Source organism: Mandrillus leucophaeus, unplaced genomic scaffold, assembly GCF_000951045.1.
Source record: "Mandrillus leucophaeus isolate KB7577 unplaced genomic scaffold, Mleu.le_1.0 Scaffold108, whole genome shotgun sequence".
Taxonomy (NCBI): domain Eukaryota; kingdom Metazoa; phylum Chordata; class Mammalia; order Primates; family Cercopithecidae; genus Mandrillus; species Mandrillus leucophaeus.
Window position 1 is genome coordinate 2,763,200 of NW_012098987.1, and position 24,728 is coordinate 2,787,927.

The 24,728-nt window shown below is 37.2% G+C and overlaps 1 protein-coding gene and 1 pseudogene across 1 annotated transcript in view; one reads left to right on the forward strand and one right to left on the reverse strand.

Annotated features, from left to right (window-relative positions):
* Positions 1-24,728, forward strand: part of UNC13C (unc-13 homolog C (C. elegans)) — a 690,296-nt gene that overhangs the window by 28,713 nt on the left and 636,855 nt on the right. The gene's annotated exons all lie outside the window — the stretch shown is intronic.
* On the reverse strand, positions 12,925-15,659 carry LOC105544258 (annotated as a pseudogene).

The following is a 24,728-nucleotide window of genomic DNA, read 5'->3' on the forward strand; positions in this document are numbered from 1 at the left end:
TATAATTTTGCATATTACTGTACAGATTTGTTTATATAAAACTATACACAACGTACTTTGTGAACTGTTTAAGATGTTTTCAAAGATAATCTTGACCACATGATCTTTACTCCTTAGAAACTGACTTCAGAACCTCCTCAGTGGTTGCAGGTAAGTTCATTTTGTTTTACTGTATCTATCACAAAAGATTTTAAACCTGGGAGGGAGACTACGAAGTAAGAGAACCGCTATAGAAATAACCCAGTTTATCTAATCCTTTTAAGCTACATTTTGCTGTGGCCTAGGAATCTGAAACTCTTCTTCCAATGACCACTTCAAAATGCCCCCTAGAAGAGTATAAAGTAGTACATCCACTTCCAGGGATAATTTGGCAATATTTAGCAAAGTTTTAAATTAACATACCCTTCTTCCGTTGTTTTTTTCGTTTTGTTTTTTTGTTTTTTTTTATGAATGACTCTTCAGATATACATTTATAGGGATATTCTTTGCAGCACTGTCTTATGCAAAACAGTATACAACCTTCACATGCCTAAAGGGGCCTTCTTAAAAAATGTACAATGTACCCAGAAAATGTATTAGTCCACTTTCATTTTAAAGAATAAATGAGGGATCTCTAGATGCTTGCGATATATCAAGTCAAACAAAAATCCAAAGTGCAGGATAGCATGCTACATGATTACATATACACATTATATCTATTTCCCTTTATATCTTCATATGTTTTTATATTTTTGTTCTTTCTAAAAATCATAGGCATGCATGATTTGTGTAACAAAAACCAAAATGCTCCAGTGATGGTGATGAGAAGTTGGAAGCACCCGGTAAACAGGGCTAGTCAGATGACAAACTTCATAGGAGCTCATTTTCTCCAACTGAGAGACCCTTCTGTATGGGAAGCTCCTTCTAAATTTCACTGGCCTTCTTCTAATCACTTTATATGCAGAGCCCATTCTTAGATGCACGCACCTTTGTCACTGCGGAGGTGACTGGATTTCTGATTCAATGTACGGAGAGATGCCTGTGTCCCAGCACCATCACTCAGAGAAAAACGTGGAAGCCAGTTTGCACAGGCATGGGAAGCTTCCCATCAACCAAGATAGCAGCAACACAAATGAGAATAGATGGGCACCCAATGCTAGGAAGCAGAGAGTCTGGGGCAAAATTCCAAAAAGCCGAGCCACTTACAGAAAAGTTTCACAAGATGGGCAGGTGTTGCAACACCGAGAGGATGATTTAGATTCTTAAGTGCAGCCACTGGATGCCAGAAAGAGAGAGAAGATGAAGATATGGTCATACATTTCTGTCCTGAAAAGCAGATGTGGTAGTAATACTTCAGGGATTTTGTAGTCTTCCCATGTAGGAATTGAGGTTATAAAGAATTATTGTCATACTAGGTGACTGCAAGTCAAGTTGAGAGGTTTCTCTAAAGAGAATGACCCCTTCCTTTCTGGGGACACTTGATTGTCTCTGTCAGCCTTCAGTCTTGTATTCATTCTCAAGGAAGCTTAGAATTCCAGGATGTGAGAAATTAACCACAAGTTGTTACTGATAAAAGCGTCAAAGTTTCCCTGGCATCCTAATATGTCAAGGCCGAAGATGTCTCTATAATCGTCTAATTCAGTGGTTTTCAACTTGAGCTGCAACTGGCACTACTGGGCAGAGGTCAAGGATGCTGTTGATCATTCTGTAGTGCCCAGGGCAGCCCACAGCAAAGAATTATCCGGCACAGGTAGAGAAATCCTGATGTTGTCCAAATCCTACAATTTACAGAGAAAGAAACTGAGGCCCAAAAATGTTATGCATTTCCTAAAGGCATTAGGGACTGCATCTCTTACTTAACACATTCAAAAGTCCTTCTGTCTCAGTTCTTTAGAGACTTCTTTTGGGGACACCTTCCAATGTGCCAGGAATATAAATTCACTCAGCTTTGATTTCCACAAACATGAAAAGAGGGGAGGGATAGAGCCTAGGTAACTTTCTGCTTTGGCCTGAGCCTGTCCAGGAAAATGCAGCCATTCTTCTCTGTGTTACTTCTCCTTAGCAGCACTAGATGCAGTTAAATCTGTTTCTCTCCTTTCTTCTCATCCACCTTCATCTGTCATTCCTGTAATGGATGGAGTTGGGACAGTTTGCTAAATTATAGCAAAATTTGAGGTGTTCAAAGACCAAAACAGAATAACTTCCAAAGTTCTTTTGCCTCTGAATTTCTATGACTTTATGAACATGGAAAACCTTTAGTGACTCAGTTGAGAGGATTTTGGGAAAGCAGGGAGAGTCATTAAATGAATGGACCTTCTGCTCTTAAGTCACCAGAAGCAGGCCACTCTGCCTGCATGAAGGGCAGGAATACCAAGAAAATGAGCCGGCTGTGGATACTAAATGTAATTTATTTTATTTTATTTGGGCTACTGAAAGACCTAACATTAAGGGGAGACCTGTCCTAAGTATTTCTGCATGCTTTCCAGTTAAATGTTCCTAGGCCAGGCGCGGTGGCTCATGCCTGTAGTCCCAGCACTTTGGGAGACTGAGGCAGGCGGGTCACAAGATCAGGAGACCGAGACCATCCTAACACGGTGAAACTCCGTCTCTACTAAAAATACAAAAAAATTAGCCGGGCTTGGTGGTGGGCACCTGTGGTCCCAGCTACTCGGGAGGCTGAGGCAGGAGAACGGCGTGAACCCGGGAGGCGGAGGTTGCAGTGAGCTGAGATCGCGCCACTGCACTCCAGCCTGGGCGACAGAGTGAGACTCCGTCTTAAAAAAAAAAAAAAAAGTGTTCCTAAACCTTAAATGCTTCTTGAAAGCGAAATAGCTGCCTTGAGTTTAGCACCACTGCTTCCAGCTATTTTGAGTACTAGCTACGCTTTTTAGTATCCACATAATTTTTCAGGTTTCCTGTTCTACAGTAGTTGCCCTTTTCGGCACTCCAGTGATGTGGTTTAAAGTAGGTGCTTCACAGTCGGAAAGATACAGTTTTTTCCATCCTAAGCATCTCCACAATGTGCCATGGGCAAATAGTTTAAACCATCTATTTCCTACCTTCCACAACTGTAAAATTGGGGTAATAAGAGTATTTTTCTCATTGATTTATCATGCAAAAATAAAAATAATGTCCAAAAGGCTTAGCACAATTCTTGTCATTGGGTAAGTGATTACAATGCCAATAATTATTTCACTGTTTTCGAGGAAAAAGCAAGTTTGAATTCACTTATACATCAAAATGAATTTAAATGTTATTAATTATGCTGGTATCTATATTCATTTGACATATGGTAGGAGATACTTCTAACATTAGAGATTTGATTGGTCTGTTTTTGGATGTGGTGTTCACTTATTAGAATAGTTGTCTGATTTATATAAGATACTCCTATAAATTCTTCTGTAAGTGATTTAACACCATTCACTTTGCATTTTGGGACAAGTGTTGTTATGGAGTACATTCATTTGGGCAGTTTTCTTTGTGTCCTATTAATGTATTTTTTTCTAATTAATAGTTGTATAGTATATAAAATTTAGCAAATATATGGAAATCTGTATTCTTTTACAAAAAAGTGAGAATTGTAAAAGCAATGGAGGTTTGTTGCTGTCTTTGAGGACGCTTCTGAGAAGTACATTCTGTTTACATATATCATTTTTAAATTAATATTTAAATTATTACAGTTACATTAAAGTAGATTCTCTTATGCTTTTGTTATACTTGTATGTATATATGTGTATGTAGATATACGTGTGTGTGTATATATGTATATATAAATATATATATATATATTTTTTTTTCCCCCTGAGATAGAGTCTCACTCTGTTGCACAAGCTGGAGTACAGTGGTGTGATCTCAGCTCACTGCAATGTCCTGCTTCCCTGGTTCAAGCAATTCTCATACCTTAGCCTCCTGAGTAGCTGGGATTACTGGCACGTGCAACCACGCCTGGCTAATTTCTGTATTTTTAGTAGAGATGGAGTTTCACCATGTTGGCTGGGCTGGTCTCGAATTGCTGGCCTCAAAGTGATCCACCCACCTCAACTTCTCAAAGTGCTGGGATTACAGGCATGAACCACTGCTACTGGCCCCATTTGTATATCTTATTCTATTTTAAATATAGGAGATGTTAACAATTGTTAAAATCAAGGAGGCTTTGAATTAATGTTATGTCCCATTTACAAATGAGGTTAGTAAAACCATTTTTAACTTTTTAAACTGCATTTATACCTGAAAATACTTAGTTTTCTTTATAAGAACTTTGACTGATAAACAGAATCTTCCCAAGTGATTAAATAATTCTTTAAAATAAATTAAACTTATAAAATCAATTTCAAGTTATCTTAAACATCTCAACACTGTTTAAGAAACTTAACAGTTCTCTTTGAATAACTAAGATCACAATTTCAAAATCAATTATGTTTCAATTTAGAATCCCAAGACTCATATGTTAGTTTAATCAAATTATCTTAAGTATTTCTAACATTTTAATACATATAGGTTATTTCCATTTTTACATAAATAATTTTCATGAACTTAACACAATTATAATATAATTATGGGCTTGATTTAGCCTCTCTGTGGTAAATTCCAATCCTTTCTGTTTGAAGAATAGTTGTACTATCTTGGGCCAGTAAAGACTACAAATCAATGGACTATTTGGGGTCTAGATGCAGTTGATTCTCCACAGGTCACTTACCTACAAGTCAACCTGCTTTTTTAAATTACTATAGCAATAGGGACCTCATGCCCTTTAGAAGACATTGTCCTCTCCTGCATTCAGATTATTGTTGTATAATATTTCTGTCCAGTCTCATCGAGGTTTGTAATTTTCTTCACTGTTTTGTTAGGTTTTGCACTTACTTGATTCTCTTAGTATGTTTTAATGTTTTCTCATCTGGCTCAAAACACATTTTCTTTCCATTCCATCAGATGTTTCACATGCTTATATAATACTTTTGAAACCTCATTGAATTTTATTTGCCTGATTTGAGTTGTCAAAATATTCTGGATTCTTTTCATAGTGTTCCTGACTGGCAGGGCAACAATGAAACAGAATTACATGCCATTGGTGTTGCATATCGCTTGGGTCTCTGACTCCACAGATGACACTAAAATCAAGCTAATGAAAGTAAGGGAAAATAACCAACTAGAATCCCTCCACAGATATTTCTACCCTTGACTTTGAGCATATTCACTTCCAGTTTTCTAATACTGGAGTGTTTCAGGGCTCAGGTTTTGGACTCTTTTTTTTTTTTTTTTTTTCCTATTTATACTTGAATATTTTCCTACTTACACTTGCATTCTAGGTGATCTCATTTGGTCCCACAACTTTGAATGCCACTTGTGTGCTAAAGATGACCACACTTATATTTCCTAGTACCAACTTCCCTCCCAGACTCTAGCCTATTAGGATGTAACTCTTTCCTTGACTGCTTCACTTGAGTGTCTAGAATCTGATGACTTCTTACATGTCACTCCCCCATTTGCTTCCCTTTCCAGCCCCCATCCTTTTCCTTCATTATCTCTGCACTGGATGCAATGGCCTCCCTGCTTCTTCCCTTGACCCTTACCAGTAGCCAGAGTGAGGCTGTTAATGTCACTATGTCATAATGACATCCTCTGTTCAAAAGTCTACAATGTGCCTCCCCCACCCTACCCGCATTTTACTCAGAGAACAAGCCAAACCCCTTAATGTGGGTTTTACGCTCTTTCCCCATTACCTCTCCAAGCTCCTTTCTTTTTCTTACTGCTCAAACCTTCAATCACTCTGTTCTAGTCACCTGGATTCACTGTGTTCTTCTAGCTCACCAGGCTCATTCCTGTGGGTAGGGTTTCGCCAGAAGCAGACAGACTCTAAGACAGGGTAAATGCAACTAGTTTATTTCAAAGGTGATGCCAAATTAAAACTGTGGGAGAGAGACTAGGAGTCAGGTACAGAAAAGAAGCCGACACAAGATATACGTAGGCTGGAGGCAGGTGGGTCCAATCCCACTGAAGAACCCTGACCTTGCTACTTAAGGTGTGGTCTATGAACCAGCATCATGCCATCACCTGGGAGTTTGTTAAAATGAGATTTAGGCCCCACCCCAGACCTACTCAATCAGAATCTGCATTTTAACAAGGGCTTCAGGTGATTCTTACACCCTAATTAATGTTTGAGAAACTCTCTGTAGGGGACAGTGTATAACATGTCTCTGTGTTATCCTACCCAAGCCGAGAAAGCTGGGGGTATTTTTCAACAACTGCCTAGCTGTCATTGGTTGAGTTCTGCTTCCAGGGCTATTAACTTCCAGGTTGCCCCAAGTACTGGCCTAGCATGCTCTTTGGCCTGAAAATAAAGGCCCACTGGAAATGAGTCACAGGTGTTTGCAGTAAACTGTCTTCAGGTGTGTAGAGGTGCGCACCCAGAATACGTGTATGGTACTAATAGTGTCTGCGACTGAGCCTTTGCTGTAGCTGTTCTCTCGGCTTGAAATATTCTTCTCTCAGGTATTCACTTGGCTAAATCCTCTACCTCCCTCCTCCCAGTCTTTACTCAGATCATACTGTCTCAGTGAGACTTATCTGTATTTAATTTTGCAAACTGCATGCACCACCAACCCAGCTTTCCTAATTCCCCTCAGTCTGCTCTTTTCTCTTTGTAATTGCACTTAGCCTTTGAATTCACTGTATAATTTATCCACTTCATATACTCATTGTTTACCTGCTTCCATGGAAAGTTAGCTACACCAGAGCAGCAGTCTTTGTCTGTTTTGCTTATTGATGGATAACGTAGAGGAGCTCTTTAATGTTTGTTAAATGAATACCGTTCTATATTTTAAAATATAAGATGGTAGTATATATAAAACTTTGTATCCTGCATTTGGCTTAGCATTATGTCACAAATATTTCCCATATCATAAAAATACTTAAATATCATTTTTAATTGGTTGCCAAATATTTCATTGTCTCTACTAATTATAATTAAACAGTCTCATATCATTTGGCATATTTTCTGTTGTCTTTTTGTGATTATAAATAACACTTCTTTGTATATAAATCGGTTTCATTTTATACATTATTTCTTTAGAATAAATAAATGCCTGGAAGTCAAACTATTAACTCAAAGACTAAAAATGACTATCAAGACTCAGAGAGATACATAAGAAATTGTCTTTTGGAAGTTTTGTTCCCGTATGCCTCCAAACAGCAATGAATAGACATGCCTGGAACACCATACTCTTTCCATTAACCCAAAGCTACATAGCGTAGTAGTTAAGAGAATGATTCTGAGATAATTGTCCTGGATTTAATACCAGCCCTGATTTATGAATTGTGTGACATTGGCCAAGTGACTTATCTGTTACTCATTTTGTTCACTTGTCAAATGGGAATAATGAAAATAATATTATCTCATGGGGTTGTTGTGAAGATTAAATTACTTAGTATAGCTAAAGATGAATATCTGGTACCTAATAAATGCTATGTAACTGTTAGCTAATACTATATTGAGACATTTTAAAATTGATAAAGTGAATAAATAGTACTTTATTTTTACTTTATTTGCATTTTGAAGTTGCGGGTATAGTGCTATCAGTGGTGAAGAGGATTAGTTGATAAGATTTGTGTAATGTTTTAAAACTTGATCTTGTACATCTCAACTTAGCATGATGACGCTGGGGCTTGGCATTCCAGGTTGAGCATTCCTAGTCTGAATATTTGAAATATGAAACATTTTGAGCATCAACATGATGCTGAGATTTTTTAATTTGGGATGCTTAACTGGCATATAATGCAAATATTCCAAAATCTGAAAAAAATTGCAGTGGAAAACACTTCTTTTCTCAAGACAAGGAATGTTCAACCTCTATAAAATATCACAATACTTCAGAGTCAGGTTTTGGAGTCCTAGATCAAATAATTGTCAGAAAAATATTATTTTTGAAAAATTTTATTTTTGACATAGAGCATGAAATGAAAATACATAGAGATTTATCACTGATAAGTTTTGAGCTTATCATTGAAAATGTGAGTCTGTAAGGATAACTTCAACAGTGACTTTTCAACCCCAACACACCTGCAGGTTTATGCAAATAGGTAAATATACTGATATTGCTAAGAACAAAAGTTATCCCTATGAAAGAGGAAAGATACAAATACAAAATAGGGGAAGTGAAGAATTTTATATTCCAGTGAAGGACAACTGATAGATGGTAACCACATGTCACATGGTTATTTGTCGTTCATTAACTTAGTGGCTTAGAAACCACTTACTGAGACCGGGCGCGGTGGCTCATGCCTGTAATCCCAGCACTTTGGGAGGCCCAGGCAGTCGGATCACGAGGTCAGGAGATCAAGACCATCCTGGTTAACACGGTGAAACCCCGTATCTACTAAAAATACAAAAACAAAATTAGCCGGGCTTGGTGGCGGTCGCCTGAAGTCCCAGCTACTTGGGAGACTGAGGCAGGAGAATGGCGTGAACCTGGGAGGCGGAGCTTGCAGTGAGCCGAGATTGTGCAAGTGCACTCCAGCCTAGGCAACAGAGCGACACTCTGTCTCAAAAAAGAAAAGAAAAGAAAAAAAAGAAACCACTTACTGAGAATCTACTGTGCCTAACATTGAGCATCAAGGTTGTGAAAGGATGACAGAATGAGTCTATCACACTTCTTGTCCTTAATAAGCCCACTAGATGCTCCCTATTAAGCCTGGAAACATGACTGCTCCTCTGTAAGGAAAGGCTTATAACATGTTCTTGCCTCAGAACAACAATGGCTTCATCCCAGGACTCTACTAAAATAAGCTTATGGTAAATTTACCTTATATGTGTATGGGTTTTGAAATTATACATTTTTAAAACCATATATATATTTTTCACAAAGTGGCTAAAATAATTCTGGACATGGAAATTTCTTTTAATGCATTTATGCAATAAAGGAGGCAGCCTTGCGCAACATGTGAATTGCATCGGGAGATCACTATGCAGCAGACAGAGAATTTGGGCAACATTGACACTGTAATTTCTGGAGATATTAAGCCAGCAGATACAGAAACATGCATCACTTTATGGATGCCTGGCTGATTAAATGTACATGGGCTTTGAATTTTGAAGCCCAGTCAAGGTTTCCCAGTTCTCTTTTAGCAGCAGTTTATTTTTACTCGGGTCTGGTCAGATGTAGAAACCACAGAAATGGAGGCTGTAGGATTCTGTCTTCTCTAAGCACCTTTGTGCTTTCCTCCTCTGGCTTCCTTCTTAGGTAGGAACAAAGGTGTATGGGAGAGGAGTCTGCAAACATCCAGCCATTTGGGGCGGTTCATTTGGTTCTTGTCAAGGGAAATAGGTTTCTACTCTTGCCACAATTTCTATGCAACCTTGGATTAGTTAATGTGTAGACGTCCAGAACTTGGGATACCCTATTTTGGAATGATGTTTTGTCCTTTAGTGGGGTGTCCTACTCTTTCCATCTATTCTGTGCGATCATGCAACTTCATCTACATACTCTTGGTTCCTGGTTTGATAGGTGGCTCTATTGACAGATGGCATTATTAAAGACCATTTCCCTTTGGGCCTTAAGTCACCCACAACTTAGGCTTTAATTTCAGAATATGTTTTTCTTATTACAACTTTATTGAAATACATTTACATAAAATTCACCCTTTTAAATACAATTCAATAGGTTTTAGCATATTTAGAGATGTACAACCATCACCATAGTCTAATTTTAGAATCTTTCGTCACCCCAAAAAGAAACCCCATGTTTATTACTAGTTATTCTCTTTTTCCCCCTGCCCCCAGCCTCTGGCAACCACTAATCTACTTTCTGTCCCTGTGGAGTTGCCTATTCTGAACCTTTTATATAAATGGAATAATATAAAATGTAGCCTTTTGCATCTGATTTCTTTTACATAATGTGTTTTCAAGGTTTGTCTACGTTGTAGCACATAACAGTAACTTCATTCCTTTTTGTGCCTGAGCAGTATTTCATATTATGGATATAATACATTTGTTTATCCATTCATCCCTCTATATACTGATCGGAAAAAGCTATTTCCACTTTTTGGCTATTATCCATGCTGCTATGAACATTTGTGTACAGGTTTTTATGAGGACATATATTTAAAGTTTTCTCAGATATAGATCTAGAGGTAGGATTACTTGGTTCAGTGGAACTCTTTGTTTAACTTTTTGAAGAATTTCCCAACTCCTTTCCAAAGTGGCTGCACAACCTGACACTCCTACCAGCAGTGTGTTGGGGGATGGGGAATTCCACTTTCTCCATGTTCTCACTAATACTTGTTATTATCTGACCTTTTTTTAAATAGTCATCCTGTTTATGGTGAGGTGGTATCTCACTGTGATATTTTTAAAAATAAATTTTGTTGTATATACTTGAGGTTTACACCATGATATTATGAGATACATATAGATAGTAAAATTGTTATTATAGTCAAGCAGATTAGCATATCTATCATCTCACATAGTTGCTATTTTAAATTTGCATTTCTCTACTGACTAAGGATGTTTTCCGTGTGCTTATTGGCCATTTGTGTATCTTTGGAGCAATATATATTCAAATTATTTGCCCAGATTTTAGTTTGGTTATTTTTTCTTTTTATTGTTGAATTGTATGATATTTTTATATATTCTAGTTACAAGTCCCTTATGACATATGTGATTTAAAGTATTTTCTCTCAGTCTGTGAGTTATCTTTTCACTTTCTTGATTGTGTCCTTTGAAACACAAAAATTTTAAATTTTGATGACGTGTAAATTATCAATTTTTTCTTTTTTGCTCATGTTTTTGGTATCATATCTAACAAACCTTTGCCAAATCCAAAGTCATGAAGAACTATTTATATGTTTGCTTCTGAGAGTTTTATTTAGTTTTCAGATCTGTTTTGAGTTAATTTTTGCATATGGTATAAAACAGGGGTTTAGTTTCATTCTTTTGTATGTGGATATCTAGTTGTCTAGCATCATTTGTTGAAAAGATTTTTCTGTTCCCCTTTGAATTGGTTTAACAACCTTGGTAAAAATTCAGAATACTTTTAACCTACGCATTTTTCTTAAAAAATATTTATTGGTGAATTTCCATCTTTTTTCCCCAAATAATACAATTGCTCTCTTCACTGTGAATTTTACATATAAGCATTCATGCCCATAAATTTTTCAGAACACTTATTCTTAACTGGAGGTGGAATTATTACCATGAGAGGTGAGGCCTCTGACGAGCAGGAAGTCACAGTAATTATTCCTACCACTCTAGATGAACTGATTCTGTGGTGAGTCATACTGATGGGGAGAGTAGGAGTAGCTAATACAACCTGACTGTCTGGCTGAAATCTATCTTTCTTAACCATACACCTGAGGTCTTTACTGATCAAAGAGTAAGTTATTGTAGTAAATAAATAATCTCTGGGGAAATACTTAGAGATTCTGAGAATATCCTATTTTTCATCAGTCTTCTACAAACTAGCTTTAGTATCCATTGATAATTCTTGCTTGAACTGATAATTACCATCAAGGTTGCAAAATGATGGTTTTTCTAATTCTATCAGTCTTTTTACATGTATTAATTGGCATTCTTCTATAAAGAAGATTTTATCACTGCTCAATCAGATTTCATAAACTGAGTACATTCTTGTACCCAGCATCTGGGTCAAGAACAGAATATTCCAACATTGCAGAAAAGAAAAGAAACATGTTAAAAAGAAAAGATTTCTATTGAAAAAAACTATATATAGTAATTAAAATGGGGATATGAAAGATAATCCCTTTATCCCTTTATATACATGTAACATATTTCTATAAAATTCCTTATATATATGCATATACCCACTCTATAATGAACCATTTCCAAAAATGGTTTCACAGAAGAATTTCTAAGGGGTATTTATTTTTTAAAAAATTACATGGTAATAATTTGAAGATAAATGGTTAAGACTAGTCAAACAGGTTTATCATTTAAGAAGATTTTCACAAATTCAGACTTGAGGGCCTATTGCCTGGCCATCTCAAGTCAGAAGAGGAATGAGGAGAATCCTTCTTACCCATTTTGGATATATTTTTAAAATTATGATAAAATATACATAACAAGATTTACCATTTTAATCATGTTTGTAGGTACAATTCAGTGGCATTAACATTCAGAATGTTGAGCAACCATCATTACTATTCATTTTCAGAATTTGTTCATCCCAAGCAGAGACTATGTACTTGTTAATCAATAGCCACCCCCCACCTTTCCTTCTCCCCACCAGTCTCTGGTAAACACTGTTCTCCTTTACATCTCTATGAGCTTGCCTATGCTGGTACCTCATATAAGTGGTATCATATTGACCTTTTGTGTCTCAGTGTCTTATTTCACTGAGCATTGGTTTTCAAGGTTTATCCTGTTGTAGCATTTATCAGAATTTCATTCCTTTTTGAGGCTAAATAATATTCCATTGTATGTGTTGTACCACATTTGTTTATCCATTGATGATAGATATTTGAGTTATTTCCACCTTTTGCTATTTGACTAATGCTGCTATGAACTTTGGCGTATCAGTATTTGCATTTTATACATTTGCGCAAATCTATCCTCATGTATTTTTGTTCTATAAATAAACTTTTGGAGGCATTTCACCATTTAGAGATCAAAGAGAAATTAATAATACACATTTTAAACTAGTTCGATGTTTTATTATCAACATTCATATTTGGGCTGAAGATTCAGGGATGAAATAATGGGCAAAAAACGGATATATAATTAACACTACACAGGCATATCATAAGTATATTGTAATATTTTGCTAATTATTGGAATAGAAAAACATAAAACAGAGACGTACATAAATTTCTTTGTATTTCGTCTTTCTGAATGTACGTTTACATTAAATACACAGCAAGTGCTTACACTTACTTAAATATTATCCTTTTTTAATCAACCAAAACATGCTTATCCTTAGTTAATCAGAATTCATTTCAAAAGACAAAACTTCTTAAAGATAAGCATGGCATAGAGGGCTTTAGATTCCTACTCTTACTGCATTGGCTGCTTGATGATTGTTCTCCTTTTGTAATTTCAATCTCAACTTTGTCTTTTTCTCTCAATCTATTTGAAGACCTGCTGCATACTGCAAGCATTGTTTGTTTCCTCTTTACCAAATGTCTCCAAAAACTTTTGACAGTAAGCAAGAACTGTATCAACATGTGTTTTGTATTTTACAGCCAATTCTAGTGCCCTTTCTTAGTTGTAGAGATTAATATTAATCTGGATTGCTTGATAAACGATGCCAGCCTGAAGAAGTGCTATTTCAACCTCGTTTATGTTCCCAGTAAACCTTAGTATGTGGGACATTTTTGATTCTTTAAATGGAAGACTTTTTATAGAATTGATGTACTGAACCTTATCAATTTCACCAATTGCTGCATAGCCTGTTTCTGTGATGGTCATATCTTGATTCGCAACTGCCATAGCAGCTAGACAAGCTCACATGGTTTGCTGCTCAACAAAGTGGAAAAGTCTTACATCATCTTCCCATTTTGAACTGCCTACATATTTATGGAGAATAACAGGATATAGTTATACACTGATGTGAACCAGAGGGCCATTAACTCTTGCTGTAGTTACCTGATTTCCAACAAAACTCACAATATGGGGATTTTTACTGAATTCACTTGTATCCCTTTCATGTAATGTTTTAGGCAAAATGTCACTGTCCACATAAACCATATTGGAATAATACCACACTGTAAATTGAGTATCTTGAAGTCCGCAAAGTATAGTGCATGTATCACTCTATGCCAAAGTATGCACCATTGTTCCAAATTTGAGAATTTTTTCTGCCTTCTCAAATTGTTTCACAGAAGCAATATAGATATCTCTATTTTTATCAATGAAAGTGACTTTTCTATCATTGGTAAGTCCTTTTTGATCCAGAGCAACTTTCAAGATTTCATTTTTACAAGGAAGAAACTTTCCATCATCTAATGGTTTTCCAGTTGATGCCTCAACGAAAAAGATTATTTTTTTCATCAGCTTTGTCTCATTGCTATGGTATCATTACTCAGAGACACAGTCTGTGCATTCAGAATATCTGTTCTCACTCTAGGAAATTCTGGAGATGAAATAAAGTGCCCTTCATATGAATATAAATCGATACTACTAACTTCTACAAGAAGAAAATGTCTTTCTGCCTGCAGGATTAAACTAACAGTTTCTTCTTTGAGATCAAATATAATTGGTGTATTCCAGTTCTTTGTGGAGACCACATAACATTGAAGAGACATTGAAACAACTAAGTGTGCAGAGTTCAAAGATGCTTTAATGGCCATGATGGAATTCCAGTAAGTTCACTGCATCAGTGAGAACATTACGAATGTGTATGGTCTTTCTTTTAGTTAATGTTACTTGAAAGTTTTTCCACTCCAAGTGTTGTTCCACCACAGGTGCAAAAACATCATGCCCAATTCCACACACTCCAGCAGTCTGAGTGCCATCAGTTGACCACGCAATATTAAATATGCTGCCAGTGTTTTTCTAAAGCATATGATCACCCAGTTTTATTACATAAGTGTAAAGTATGAAATAATCCAATAGCAAGTAATTCTCCATCTGGAGCCCAGGCAACTGAAGTAATACGATGCTCATGAGGTTGTGAATTGTACAGTGGGTGGCTGTAACTATCCCATACCTTCTATTTACAGTCTTCACCAGTAGATAAAATAAGATTACTGACTGAATTCCAATCTACTTTTAAAATGATGCCATCGTAAGCTTTCTGTAAAACTTTAGCATTTGATCAAAGAAGTTTCTTTTTTTGAGATGGAGTCTCGCTCTGTCCCCCAGGCAGGAGTGCAGTGGCACGATCTCGGCTCACTGCAACCTCTGCCTCCCAGGTTCAAGCAATTCTCCTGCCTCAGCCTCCCAAGTGGCTGGGATTACAGGCGCCCACCACCACGCCTGGCTAATTTTTTGTATTTTTAGTAGAGACGGGTTTCACCATATTGGCCAGGCTAGTTTTGAACTCCTGACCTCAGGGGATCTACCCGCCTCAGCCTCCCAAAGTGCCGGTATTACAGGCATGAGCCACTGTGCCTGGCCACTGAAGAGATTTAATGATTAGCTGCTTGCCTGCTGTATAAAGAACCTTTGCTAAATCAGGACCCCACACTATTGAATACACTGATTTTCCTCAGAAGGCACTCCTCCTTCTTCTGTATTTGATAAGTATATTTTCTGGGAATATTCTTCGGGAGTAGTAGGGGGCTGACCTGGGCTTGCCGAGCTAAAGTTGATCTAAGCATCCAAGTCTTTGACCAAATTTTTATTTGTCCATCTTCTCCAATTGTAACTAATGCTGTTGCTTCACCATTCTATCTTCCTGCAAGTACTACTCCAGAGTAAGCTGCTACACTTTTTTCCACTCTTTCTAACTTGGAAATCAAATTAAATTTATCATCAGAACTTATGAGGACAAAGCTTTGGGCTTGCGTTTGTTTCTTATACCCAAACTCTTTGGAAACCAGTGAAGATCTATAGGGTAAATATCATCAGGAAGCTTTACTATTTGAGTTGTTCCACTGGTGAACAAGTTCCTTTTCACTATCTGGTGATCATCACTATATGAATACAGTTCTTCAGTAGTAGTCCAGCCTACACGGCTTACTAATTCTTGATGCTTTGGTTCTCTTAAAAGAGATATCTTCAGTCTCATGACTCCACTTCCAGCGAAAATTTAAAATTCCACTTGATTGCATTTACTCAAGTTCCAGGAAAGCAGTGGCAATTGCTTTCCTATAGCTGGTACCAGTTACCAAGAAGCCTCTCGACCTGTTGGTCACCGTAGTGACTTCTTGACTATTAGTCTTCACTACGATACATGTTGCAAACATTTTCTCCCAGATTTTTATACTCTTTTATTGTGATTTTCTATTTTGCCTTATAAAAATTTCTTTTTTATAGAGCCACATTGATCAATCTTTTATTGCATCTGTATTTCAGACATAGAAAGGTTTTCCCCACACTCAGGTTATAAAGGAATGGATCTATTTTTTTTTTCTAATATTTTTATAACTTCATGTATTTCATTTGTATTCTTGATCCATTTGGAGTTTATTCTGGCATATAGTATAAGGAATGGATGCAATTTCATCATTTTCCAAAAGATTATACAATGTCTTGATACTAATTATTTAAAAAATGTATTTTTTTAATCTGGTGGATTGAGTTGACATTTATATAATATATAAACTTATATTCATATTTGGTTTTTTTTTTGCTGGACTTCCTAATTTTTTCCCACTCCTTAGTCTCTCTATTCAATGTACTATATTACAGTCTCAAATATGGAGACTTTGGTACATATTTCAGTATCTGGTAACACTAGCTGCTGATCAGATAGCTGTGGTTCTATGACGGATCTATGATTTTTCATTTTCTGACTTCATTCCTAATGTTTCTGTTATACAGACTTTAAATCTCACTTGCTGACTTTGAACATTTTTGTTGGTATTTTACAGAAGTTACAATAAATACACTGATTGAATGATAAATGACATGTTTATGGTGTTGAAGTGTTTTATCCAAGAAGAAAGGATGACTTTCCATTTGTTAAAACCTATCTTAAGTTATAAATATTTAACTCTTTATATGCTAAAATTTGTTTCATAAGTTGTTTCCTTCCTGGGTTGTAAAGGTTGTGCTTTAATCATTTATGTATTTATTTAGTTAGTTTGCTTTCACTTGTCACCTAGAACAATGTCTTCAATATAGTTGTTAATTTGATTTTATAAGTATCCGGTGACAGAAATAGTACTCGGTGATGTGGTTACTATCCAGCTAAAAGGATATAGAAAAATATTAGTTTGGTTGTAATGGCAAAAATCCACGATTACTTTTGCACCAACCTAATAAATTTAGAAATACAGTTGACTCTTAAATTTTCTTATTATTGTTATTATCTTTTAAGATGGAGTGTGACTCTGTCGCCCAGGCTGGAGTACACTGGCAGTGGTGTGGTCTCGACCCACTGCAATTTCTGCCACCCATGTTCAAGTAATTCTCCTGGCTTGGCTTCCTGATAGAAGGGACTACAGGTGTGTGCCACTACAGGTGTGCACCACCACACCTGGCCAATTTTTATTTTTTATTTTTTGTAGAGATCCGGTTTCACCATGTTGTTCATGCTGGTCTCGAACTCCTGACCTCAAGTGATCTACCCACCTCAGCCTACTAAAATGTTGGTATTACAGGCATAAGCCACCATGCCCAGCCTAAATTTTCTTATTCTTAACTCAGAATGTGTTCTAGAACTTTGAAACTGATTTTGCAAAAATACAAATGTAAATTCCACAGTTAACAAATAACCTGAGTGTCGCATTATTTATAAAGCTTTCTGTGACGTGCTTCTCTGCCTTCCTATATATTTTTACATTTATGGTTTTTATCGACTGTATATTAGTTGTATATATTTATGGAGTACATGAGATATTTTGATACAGACATACGATGTGTAATAATCACATCAGGGTAAATGGGGTGTCCATCGCCTCAATAATTTATTCTTTCTTTGTGTTACAATCCACTTATACTGTTTTACTTACTTTTAAATGTACAATAAGTTAGTGTTGACTGTAGTCACTTTGTAATGCTATCAAATACTAGATCTTATTTATTGTAAGTTTATTTCTGGGCCCATTAACCATCCCCACATCCCCTTTCCTGGCCGCAACTACCCTTCCTAGTGTCTGGTAACCACCATCTACTCTCTATCTCCATGAGTTTAATTGTTTGAATTTTTAGTTCCCACAAATAAGTGAGAATATGTGAAGTTTGTTTTTCTATGCCTGGCTTATTTCACTTAACGTAGTGACTTTCAGTTCTATTCATGTTGTTGCAAATGACAGGATCTCATTCTTTTTTATGGCTGAATAGTGCTTCCACTTTTCTTCATCCATTCGTCTGATGATAGACACTTAGGTTGCCTCCAAATCTTGGCTATTGTGAATGCTGCTGCAGTAAACATGGGAGTGCAGCTATCTCTTAAGTATACTGGTTTCCTTTCTTTGGGGCATATACCTAGCAGTGGGATTGCTGGAGTATATCATAGTTCTATTTTTAGCTTTGAGGAACTTCCAAACTGTTCTCCATAGTGGTTGTACTAATTTATGCCTACCTATCAGTTGACTGTTCCTTCTCTGCATCTCCATTTACCACACAGATGGTTCTGTATTAGTATCCATCCCACTCTTGTGCTCTTGTCAATCTCTCCCTCTTAGACTGTAAGCTCATTGGAGCTATTGACTGTGACTGATTGGTCTATGCATCCTCCTATCATAATACCTATCTTAAGGCTGTCCTCTGTTAAATTGTCACAGGATGATTTCATGCCAGCAGAATTTTGTGAATAGAATTAAATGTTACGAATCTAGAATTTTATACTGTAAAAACATGCTGATATACCATTGCAGAATCAAGAAGATAGGATCATTAAACTGAATGTTCAGCATCTACTTGCTGTTTATGATTTAAATATGGGAATGTGACCCAAATTTGAAAGATTTTCTTCACTCAAGAACTTCCCACTTTCTCTACTGGTTATATAATGTACCATGTTGACTATTTTCAATTATAAAGGCATATCACGGTATCAATTATTTACATTAAACCTGTATTTTCTGTCTATCCCCTGCCAGGTAAATGAGAGCCCGAATGATATTTTCACCAACGTATTTATTTTTTGTTTTTATTTGTATGTTTATTTTCTCTTGCTGACCCTTAATGAAAGCTAGGCATAAATGGAGTCGACTTTCATGCAGTCAATTTTAATTTTTCTTTTGTGCTCATGAAGTCTGCTGCCTAGTGAGATGTATCAACTGCACTGTTGTAACATCTGAATCAACCGTGGCCTACACTGTTTGATCAGGATGACAAAATTGCTTTATTTATTCTTCTTTTACAATTATAGCCTGCAGATAAATAGGCATTATTATAGGGGTCAAGCTTGATCATGCTGCATATTACAAGAATTTCTCTGTGACTACAATGGCAAATTGATTAGATAAAACTTATTGACATACAATGCCAAATAATTGATTTGTTATACTAAAATAGCTCTGACGCCTAAATCAGTTACAATAACTCATTTGTAGTGTGGAAAAATCATGCTTATGCATTTTGGGGTTGCTTTGAACACTAAATTAGCTACTTAGGAGTTTGTCCTTGCCAACTCAATTATCATATCATATCATATCATTAGTCTCGTCTTCTTTTCTGTCATTTCTCTAGTGAAGTTATATGAGACTAATAATTCAAGTATACTATGGTGAGTGTTTACTTTGAAAAAATTTATATCTTGAGATTCTATTTTTATTTTAATGTTCTTTTTATATGTACTGCTACAAAACAAGCAAGTGCTATTATTGTACTGATAACAGAGATTTATTTGGTACCTCCAGCTGATCAACTGAGGGATTTTAGTCTGTAACCATGTCTAGACAAAATGCAAATGTGAGTATTTGATACTTTTTCTTACCATCAGTATGCATTTGGAAAGTGTTAAGCATTACTTCTCTGAGTTGTTTCACAGAAGTAATTATCAAGATTTCAAAGACATCTTTGCATAGATGGTGTTTTATTTTTTGGAATAAATTTATTCCTACATTTGTTTTCTAGAAAGACATTGGTAGAGTCATTGTAATAACAGGATGGGATGGAATTAAGGTGACACTAACAGGGAATGAGAGGTCATGAAACTAAAATATATGTTTTGCTTCCATTGGGTACATTTATTATTGACACCCGGATATTTTAGGACACCTGATGATGAAAGGAGAGAAATACTCAAAATGACTGCAAGAGGATTGTGGGCACTCTCCTCACATCTACTGGACGCCTTTCATTAGCTTCTGGGCCTCTCTGTATTTCTCTAATTACAAGAGCATGTAAGGTCCAATTGAGTGCAAGTAAAAAATGTCAGAGAAATTAACATCCTAGGAGTGACCCTTAACTAACAACTACAAAGGATTGGTAGATAGGTTCCCTTGCCCTTAGGTAGAACAACTGAGAAATGTGTTCCATACCATTTTCTAGAGGAGGTGAGTCCTCGTTCCCCATGAAACTAACTTTTCTGTGTCGGTTTCTTCCTTTCCCTTTCTTACTTTGCCACACCTCTGCCAGTGTTCTCTACCAAATGAAATAATTTTGCTCAAAGTCTAGTTCAGAGTTGAGTTCTTGGTGGACCTCACCTAAGACAGTGAATAATGTCCATGCTCCCTCAGAATTTAGGTGGCTGGAAGAAAAATGGTACTCTATTTAGTACAATTTAGTTGTACAAACAAAAGAAATCCTCTTTGCTCTTGGAAGCTTGCCTACTTTTTTTCCCTGGATCAGACATTATATATATATATATATACACACACACATATACATATATATTTTCTAATTGGATCACTCCCCAATTTCCCTTCATTCTGGGTCTCTGTTGAAGTTGGGTTGGAGCACAAACACCAACTTAAAGGCCTCTGAGGAAGTATACAGACCCTATGTCCAAATCAAAACCTTGGAATCTTACCTCCCTTGTCAGCAAGCCCTTTTAGGCATGCTTAAGTAAGAGAGAGCAAAGGAAACAAGACAGTGGAGAAAAGAGGGTCTGAGTTTCTCAACATGGTGCAAGAGAATGTAGAAGGAGGGCTCTCATTCTATAAAACTTTTTATGAACATGGAGCTTGCTCGTTGTATGCAGCCTGATAATGGCTCTAGAATGCCTTGGAGGCAGAAAGAATTAAGGAGAGAAGACGGAAAAGGCAGAGGATAAAAACCAGAAAGAGACTTTCTTCCCCCTTCATTCTTAGCATAGGTATGCCAGTTAAATCAGCGTCATGGATATTTGTAAATTTAAAAAACACACCTCAGAATTTGGGCAGCCTGTGTCATATACCAAGAACTTAAATTATTCATTCATGCCAAGATGGGGACTGACTCAAGATAACTTTATATATCTCTTAAAAATCTCCATCCTCGGCTGGGCTTGGTGGCTCACACCTATAATCCCAGCACTTTGGGGGGCCTAGGCAGGTGGATCACCTGAGGAATTCAAAATCAGCCTGGCTAGCATGGTGAAATCCCGCCTTTACTAAAAATACAAAATTAGCTGGGTGTGGTGGTGGGCACCTGTAATCTCAGCTACTTGGGCACCTAAGGCAGGAGAATCACTTGAACTTGGGAGGTGGAGGTTGTGGTGAGCCGAGATCACGCCACTGCACTCCAGCCTGGACAGCAAGAGTGAAACTTTGTCTCTCCATCCTCTGTTGATTCTTCTAACATGTCAGAGGTCATAGTTTACTATAGAGGGTGATCCCAGCACCACATTCTAAACTGATGTGATTCTTCTCTCCTAATGCTAAACTCTATCAACTTCATTTTTCTTCTTCTTTTCACAAAACTCAACCTTCCAGGAAAGCAAAATGACACTGATCCTAAACATGTGGTGCTTTTCTTTTACATCATTATGTTGTTGAGTATATAATTTCTACTTCAGGAATGTTTTTTACCTTCCATATGGAAGTAACGTTCAGTATAAAGCAGTGGTTCTTACTGTGTTGTCCTTAGATCAGCAGTATGAGCATCAACTGTCATGCAAAATTTTAACCCCACCCAAGCATAGTGCTATTAGAAACTCTATGGGTAGAACCCAGCAATCTGGGTTTTAATAAGCCCTTCAGGTGATCCTGATCCTCCATAAATTTTGGGACCTGCTCGTGTAATAACTGACGGCTGCAAATACTGGGAACAGAGATATGAAAATCTCACTGTAGGTCGGCATAAGTCTAGACATCCCAGTTATTCTACCCCATCGCCTTTCACTGAGAGATAAAATTGTAATCAGGAATGCTCATTGATCTTGATTCAGGAAGTTGGTGAGAGGGGAAAGAAAGGCACGTTAGTTCCCATTAGGGATAGGCCTGGGGAATTGTAGTGGGAATAGTTGAAGAGAAAACCTGTGGTATTTGGGTTTTTTCCTTCCAGGATGAGAGAGGATGCCTTCCTATTTCCAAATATCTCCTCCACACTGACTGAAATTTCACCAATTAGAGCTAATAAGAAAACATTCTGGAGTGTGTTAAAGAGTAGTGGGAAGATGATTAGTCATAAACTTAATGCGAATTAGCTTTCATTCTAACCCGGCTGATATACTATAAGTAAATAAGAGTTTGATTTTGGGGAAGGGTAATTCCAAAGCAAGACACACTCAAAGCTGAGTAAGAGGTGTGTGGTGGGGAAGGGGGCGATGGGCAAGAATTTAGGACGTTAGAGTCCTTGGTGAGCTTGGACAGGGCACCAAGAGGGAGGAGAGAAGTACTGAAGGTATATGCAAAAGCCAATACCAACGATTTCCTTCATTTCAGATCCCTCCTAGGAGTCATCATCTTTCGGAAAAGGATAGTGGTTATTTGATTTTTTTTTTTTTTAACATCCTCACTTACTTCTCCCTTACATTTTTATTCTTCTAGATTCAGAAGATTCAAGTTTATGGAAGCAAACTAGTATTTTTCCAGCAATAGCATGGAAAATAAACTGCAAAAAAAAGATTCTCTCTTGAATGAATTCTAGGCACCAGTAAATGCTACAAGAATCACTTGACCTTTTCAAAAATGACCAGTATTTGTGCTAAGTGTGAAAGCAATGCTATGCTTCCATTGAGTTCCACAAATCTTTTTGGTGCAGAAAAAATGCTGGTGGGATATAGCACAAAACCTTCAAGGTGGGAGACACAGCTGCCCTAGAGAATCTGTCATTGAGAAGGAGGGGAAAGGGCCAGTAGACAAATCCGTGTGGAAATACAGGATTTTAGGAGGCACAAAGGACAATAGGCATTTCAGAGTTTCATGGATAAAACAGACACTGTTTTTTGACACCCAAGAATTTCTGAGATTTGGCCCACAACCAGGTAAAAACAGGAGATGGATTTAAAGAGCTTTCTTATCCCTCTTTGTGTCTAGCTTCTCACTGTCTTCCTACCTCAATTTTTCTTTTTTCATTTTTTTTTTTTTTTCATATTTGTCAGGTCTGTCACATTTTGCGTCTAACTTTTGGTGAAATTACTCTCACAAAAGATACTTAACCTATAAAGGTCAAGTACAGAAAGTTGTTCAGAGTCACTAACTTAAGGTCATATTGCTACCTCGTGGCAACAGAGAGATCCATGGCTCCACGATCTTGCCATAATTTCATTTGTTATTTCTGCCTGTAAATAGACCTACTGGCTCTGCAGAAATGTGGTCAATTTGTTGCTAAAAAGATTACAAAAACTAATTGCAACCTGGAAGGTTCAGAACTTGTCTCTGGCTCACTTAATGTCTTTCCTCACACAGTAGGGGCTGACAAGTTGATGCCTCAGATTTCCACTGTGCTTCTTAGGATCAACAGAGAATAAATTTCTATTGAGTCTGCACAGTTTCATTCAGTATGCAGGTGGAAGCAGTGAAACAAATGCAGTGTAGCTTATTTCCCAAGAGATGCTGCTAACGTGAACCAGAAGCTCATTCAGAAGAATTAAATGGACATATTCCAAATAGATATTTACTCGTATCAGTCACTTCCCTCCCCAGTTTCTGGTGCTTCTTGTTCCTTTGCACGCAATCTGTCAGCAGGAACCACTACCTATAATCTTGTTAAGAGCAGTGAAATAGGAACAAGTACAAATACTGTTTAATTCACTTTCAGGAAACAGGCTTTAATTGAAGAGTTCCCATCATTTTCCATGTGTTTCCCAAAATGTTAGAGGTTTTAATTCGCTCTTACTGACCATCATCAGGTAAGAACGCTTTCATGGAAGAAAGTCTTATATGAAGTTCTCGAAATCAGAGAAGGATGAGAGTACTTGAGAAGCAAAATATGTAAATAAATTCATTCTGCAAGCATTTCTACCTGATGAATACTACTTTTGTTACAGAAAACTGCCTGTGTTTAAGATTCATTCACTCCAGTGGTATCCTTGGAATTCTGAGCTAATATCTAGATCTCCAAATTAGATATGCAAACCACACTGTCTGTCTCAGAGATCTGGACTACAGTAGGCATTTCAAATGGTCTGGCTACACAGGAGCTCCCTTTCTAGCTTGGATCAGAGAGATAAACACCAGGTACAGTCAGAAAAGTCCTCAGGGGCCCACCTCTCTGTTGGTGGCCTGCCTTTTGAGCCCTATCAAGGGAGCCGGTTCCTTTGCTATTGTTTCCTTTGTTTGCCAACAGCCTTAATTTCCCTAAGTTCCCAGTTCCACTCTCTGATATGCTTTTTCTGCATTATATAATCTCTGCTGCCCGCCCTTACTATTCACCATTTCCTCACTGCACGCTTTTATATCTGATACTGGTTTTCAATAATCGACCGTGCTAAGGTGACACAGAATACTGGGCCTGAGCCCTTTCTTTGGTATCTGGTTTGTATTGGTAAGCCCCTGTAAGAAACATGCCCCAAATCTCAGTGGCTTAGCACAACAAGGATTTATTCTGTGCCTCCATCACAGCTCAATGCAGATTAAGAGGCTATCTTCCAAGTAAGAATGTGGGATGCTGGGCTCTTTCTTCAGCGTGGCTTTGCCGTCCTGGAATACTTCACTTCCAGTTAGTGGGAGAAAGACCAGTACCTCACAGGAACTTTTGGGGGCTAGTCCATTCCATTGGCAAGAGCTAGTTCCATGGCCCCAATCTAATAGCAAGTGAGACTGAGAAATACACTCTTTTTGTGCACCTTGGAAGAGGAATGGTGGTGGTGAACACCCAG